This window comes from Eleutherodactylus coqui, unplaced genomic scaffold (genome assembly GCF_035609145.1).
Source record: "Eleutherodactylus coqui strain aEleCoq1 unplaced genomic scaffold, aEleCoq1.hap1 HAP1_SCAFFOLD_311, whole genome shotgun sequence".
NCBI classification, from domain to species: Eukaryota; Metazoa; Chordata; class Amphibia; order Anura; family Eleutherodactylidae; genus Eleutherodactylus; species Eleutherodactylus coqui.
In genome coordinates, this window is record NW_027102069.1 from 41,373 (window position 1) to 47,372 (window position 6,000).

General features: G+C 50.9%; 1 protein-coding gene across 1 annotated transcript in view; it reads right to left on the reverse strand.

Moving 5' to 3' along the window:
- Positions 1–2,970, reverse strand: part of LOC136595494 (peroxisomal acyl-coenzyme A oxidase 2-like) — a 43,469-nt gene extending 40,499 nt beyond the window's left edge. The window contains exon 1 of the mRNA XM_066588708.1: positions 2,945–2,970. The gene's annotated coding sequence lies outside the window, so the exon portion shown is untranslated. The remainder of the gene's footprint in view (positions 1–2,944) is intronic.
- Positions 2,971–6,000: the final 3,030 nt, after the last annotated feature.

The following is a 6,000-nucleotide window of genomic DNA, read 5'->3' on the forward strand; positions in this document are numbered from 1 at the left end:
ATTAACTGCGGATGCCTAATGATTGTCTATGGGCTGACTGAATTGTGGATCGTAAGGGAACTTAATTATCAGCATCTTTTATAAGTTTTTCTAATAAGCTGTAATACATCAGTATAGTAGTGTATTAGAAAGCTACCGTGTTTTCCTGGAAAAAAGACACTGTCTTATATTATTTTTGCCCCAAAAGAGGCACAGTGTCTTAATTTTGAGGGAAGGCTTATAATACTCACCTAGTAGACAGCATTTGGGTCCCTCGCGCTGAACTGCAGTAGGCCTCTGTGTACTCCTGATCGCCGACAGAACATTCTCTTCCTGGTGGCGGGGCATGAATACCCCGCCTCCAGCAAACCATTGCTCTGATTGGATCATCGAATGCCGCGTCAGCCAGTCAGAGCCAGCACTCGATTAACCATTCAATCACATCATTGAATGGCTGTGATTGGTTAATTGAGTGCTGCTTCTCATTGGCTGACATGGTGCTCGATCAACCAATTAAAGCAATCGCTTGCTAAAGGCGGGGTACTCAAGCCCCGCTACCAGAAAGTGAATGCTCTGTCGGCGTTCAGGGGTACACAGAAGCCTGCAGCAGCACCACAGCCCAATGCAAGGGACCGATACACAGTTTTTTTTTCATGTAGTTTAGCTATGGCTTATTTTGGGGGGAGGTCTTATATTTTTTTATTATTGGAGAAACACAGTATAAAGCTCAGCCAAGAGACTGAACTTCGTAGGCCAGCTGGCAGACCCAGAGGCTATATTCACCAACCCATCAGAACCTCAGGTTCACATCACAGGGGTCCGATAAGTGACAGAGGGAGCCCCCTCCCTCTGTCAGCCATTTAGATGCCGCAATCACACTGACTGTGACTTGCAAAGGGGTTAAGCACCGGAAAGCTGAGGTTTCTTCGGTACTTGGTGTTACAACAAGTACCAGGTTGTTATCCGAGCAAACACCCCCCCTGGCACAAGAGCCCAGCACCAAGCTTCTGATACAGCTGCCGGTGAGTGGTAAGGACAGGGAGGCAAACTCAGGATGACACCGGGCCCACAGTCCATGTTATCTGTGTAGCACCGCTCCTAGAAAAATACTCCTTAGAAAGGCACAAACTCTCTAACGGTCACTCACTCACTCCTGAAGACTTTAGGTCTGCATGGCGGACTCCAACAATTCAGTCATTCAGTGGAACTCCTGGGGATATTGGTCCCAGGGAAAAGGCCAAATCTCAGCCTTTTCCATCTTCACCACATGCAGGTTGAAAGTATCTGCATGCAGCCAGACTTCCCTCTCCTGCAGACGAAAACTCCAACAACCACCACAGAACTCCACAAAACAACTCAGAGCGCTCTCCAGACTCAGAACTTCACTCCTTGTCCCTCAATCATACACCTTGAAAACACATTTATGGGACAAGGTCATATAACAAACAAAAGATACATTTCCAGACAGTAAGCCATTCAGTGCTGCAGCTATGCAATATACTCTGGTATTATTGTATCTTGTTACCACCAGGAAGTAGGGGTGGAGACAAGATTGTGGCTGCTTGACAGGTCGGTGATGCCCCCTCGTAGTGATTGGCTGCACGGCATGCTACCCTCCCTGAGCCTCACAGGTCCTGGCACTGAGGTCTCCTGCAGTAATTGCTCCTATGGGCGGCCAGCACTGCTGTCTGTGGCCGCCCATCTCCCCTTACCATGTCCCCTTTGCGGCCCCACTGTGAGTGTTCCCGAGGTCTGTACAGTGCCACCTTCAGTCCCCTTTACTGGCCCTCGTGCCCTGTTAGTCGATCGGCAGCTGATGCTGTTGGGGAGAAACTTGTGCCCCACTGCCTGCCGTTAGGCTCCTCATGCTGTGCGGGAGATGGCAGCCGACAGACGCATTCCCCTGCTGATCGGAGTGCTGCAGAGCGGCGCAGGGCCGCCTGATGCAGTGGGGGAAGAAGGCAGCGGACAGACCAGCCGATACATCTCAGCGCCGCTGGGCCACCTGATGCAGTGGGGGGGGGGAGGAGGTGGGGAAGGCTGCAGACAGAACCAGCGGTCGATGTGAGGGCTGATGAGCGTCGGTGGGGCAACTCATGCTGTGCTGCAGAAGAGACTGAAGCACCGGTTGGGCAAACCGTAAGTCGCTCGGTGAGTCACCGGGGCTACTGCAGACGGGGACGCAGCTCACAGCCGCCATAGCGGGTACAAATCAATAGACAGACGCTGCACTGACGGAGGCCAGGAACAGCTGCACCCTCTTAAATGCTTTTTGCCTGCCATGGAGGGGTAGGGGTTAGTTTTCCTATTAGGCTTACATTTATAGCTGTAAAGGCTTTTGCATTCACAGCTAATAATGTACACTTAACCGGATAACTAAGCCCAAACAATAAACTTCCAGGGCAGCCAAAATGTAGTTCAGAGGTTGCAGCTATATTACCTTCAAGGACCTTACAGAAGTCACAAATCACATTCTATTACACATAGAATGGGAAGCACTGAGCGAGGAGTTAATGACGAGAGAACGATTCTCAATGATGATCTACCTGTCTAAACGTTCTGCAGGAGCGCGAACAACTAGCGGTGATGTCAATCGCTCCTGCAGAACGTAGCCGACAGTTGCCCAGTATAAATGGGCCTTTAGAAACACGGATGTAGTTTGTGGGTAAGAGCATAAGTATTGTGCAGGAGCTATATGTTTCTATAGGGCGCTCTTGCACAAAGACAACTAAACTAATTGAGATACAAGAGGTCTTGTAAAAAACTGCTGGAGAGAAAGTGTTCAGGGCTCCCAGAGGAATTGCAGCATGCGAGGAGTGAGCCCACAGCCAAGGAGATGGCAGGGATAGAGTTGTCACTTGTCACGGTGGCCCTACCATCTCCTCCCCTGTAAGGCTAGCACAGGACCTGTCCAAGTTACTACAGGGAGGAAGTCACTGGAAACTGCGGTGCGGTTTTAACTTACAACTCGTTGTCATGGGCATACGCCAACATTCCTTCCTCTGCGGTGAATCCGGATGATGGAATAATAGTCCAAACGCACAGGGGGTAGTTTGAAACAAAGCCAAGAATGGATGGCAGTGTTACTTTACTTGTAAATCCGAACAGAACAGTTCAACAGGTACAGGAAATCACAGGATAAATATCCGGCCCACAGTCTGTTATTTCCGTGACTCCGCTCCTGGCCCAAACTCCTTTCCTCTCTCTTCCACCTCTCTACCAGTCAACACTCAGGGCTCCCACCCACTGGTGATATTTTCTCCACTGCGATGCAATTCTAAAGTTAAAGTCTCGCATCGCAGTGCGAGAAAAAAATCGGCATGACACCGGGATATCGGCATCAAGCCAACATATCGCCAGTCCTTTCAATGGGGCCAGCGGCAGCAGCGCTAGCCCCATTGAAAAGACATGGAGAATTCCAGGGACTTCTGCCACAGCTGTAACAGCTGTGGCAGAAGACCCCGGTATTCTATTCCATTGCTTTCAATGGGATTGGCACAGCTGCCAATCCCATTGAAAGCACTGCTTTGGCATGCCCCGTGGAATGATTATCGGGGAAGGGCTTGAAATATAAGCCCTTCCCTAATAATCATTAATAAGTGTGAACATTTTTTTTTTAAATTATACTCACCTCTCCTGCTCTCAGCCGCGTCCTCCTGCTGGCTCCCCGGCACTGCTACTTAGCTCTTTCAGCAGTCGGGGATTTAAAAATCCCCACCTCCTGAAAGGGCTGTACAGATTGGCTGAGGGCTCAGCCAATAGCAGCTACTGCTTAGCTATTGGCTGAGCGCTCAGCCAATCACACAGCCCTTGGCTATTCATTCATGAATAGCTATATCTTAGCGATGCGAGCTTGCGCTGCGATGGGACATTTTTCTTGTGCTCTCGCAGCGCAAGAAAGAAAATATCGCCAGTGGGTGGGAGCCCTCACTCTCAAAGCCAGCACTCAGCACTGAATAGTGATCTCCTCTCATCTGCTGCAATCCAAGCTTCCTAAAGTGAACTTCGAGCATCAGCATAGACCGATAGTGGCACATAACCACCCATACGTCCATAGCGTCACAATAGGTCTTGTCTCTGAATGTGCTATCACCTGTTATGACTGCTAGATGCTCATTATGCGATTCATGTTGTTCAGCTGTGCTGCATACCTCTGGCCCTATGACCACCCTGGAGGGGTGGGTATATACCAACTCCATGACTTGTGATTGGTTCTATGTTATACATGTTGAGATATTTAAGTATGGGGGGTGGTATGCTGCTTTATGCTTGACAAAGATCCAGGGTTTGCAAGGATCGAAACATTGCAGCTATGTTTTACCATTGAGGAATAAACCGTTTTTTACCTTCTAAAAAAACCTTGGAGTGCTGATTCAACATAACCCACACGGATGTCCTGCTATTTCTGGTCTTTGGGTCCGGACCATTGCTGTGGATCGTGCACCTCATAAGGCCTGCAAGTGCAATTTGGACTTGTATCGGAAGTGCTGTTCCCTATCTCAATTCTTTCTTAAGTCAATGTAACAGCACACCAACCATGTCTAGTCTATGTAACAGCACACCCCACCGCGACAAGTCTATGTGACAGCACATCCCACCGCGACAAGTCTATGTGACAGCACACTCAATTACGACAAGTCTATGTGACAGCACACCCCACCGTGACAAGTCTATGTAACAGGACACTCCACAGCGACAAGTCTATGTAACAGCACACCCCACCATATCAAGTCTATGTATCAGCACATCCCACCGCGACAAGTCTATGTGACAGCACATCCCACCACGACAAGTCTATCTAACGGCCCACCCCACCATGCCAAGTCTATGTGACAGCACCCCGACCCCGGCATGAAGTCTATGTGACAGCACACCCCAGCGCGACAAGTCTATATGACAGCACACTCCACAGCGACAAGTCTATGTGACAGCACCCGCCCCCGCCCCCGCCAACTAGTGACAGCTGGGTGCCCGCACCCCCCGACTAGTGACAGCTCGGCGCCCGCACCCCTCTACTACTGACAGTTCAGCACTCGCACCCACCCCCCCGACTACTGACAGTTCGCACCCCCCCAGCAACTACTTACAGCTTGCACCTGCAACCCCCCTGCAACTACTGACAACTCGCACCTCCCCCACGACTACTGACAGCTCGCACCCCCGCCCTGTTGCGACTACTGACTGCTCGCATCTTCACACCCCCACGCGACTACTGACAGCTTGCTCCTGCACTCCCCCCCCCCCCCCCCCCGCAGCGACTCCTGACAGCTCGCACTCGCACCACTCCCCCAGGCGACTACTGACAGCTCGCACCCGCACCCCCCCCCCGCGACTACTGACAGCTCGCACCCCCTTCCCCTTCGCGACTACTGACAGCTCGCACCCACACACACCCCCTGAGACCACTCCCCCTCCTCCCCTCAGATTCTTACCTCAGCTGATAATCTAGCGGCTGTGCATCCCAGAGCTTCCTGAAGCAGCGCACGATCCTGGCAGAAGAACTTCTACTGAGCATGTGTGGAGCAGAAGAAGCTCGTCCCAGTCCAGTCAAGACCTGGAGCCAGCCCGACAAGAAGAGGAGAAGACTTGTCGTATCCATGGACAACAGGAGAAGCAACACAGGGGGGGCACCCCTAAAGGTAAGTGAATAACTTCTGTTTTCCTAATTTACAGTGCGCAATGTATATTACAAAGTGCATTGCATTGGGCAAACAGAAGGGATGCCATGATTTCTTTATGGCCGGACAACCCCTTTAAGAGTCCAAGCCCCGAGGCAGCAAAGCAGCCCCAAACCATGATGCCCTCTCCACCATGTGTCGCAGCTGGGATGAGGTTCAGGTGTCGGGGTGCAGGGTTTTTTTCCTCCAGAAATAGCATTGGGTATTTGCTCTCTATTTGTCTAACCGATTCTTTGCTGTCTCGCCGCAGAGTTTATATACTATTGCAGAGAGACAGAGCACATGCGCAGTCTCTGCAATAGCTCGGCATTCCCTGCTAGGTAGTTAACGTTACGTTACTACT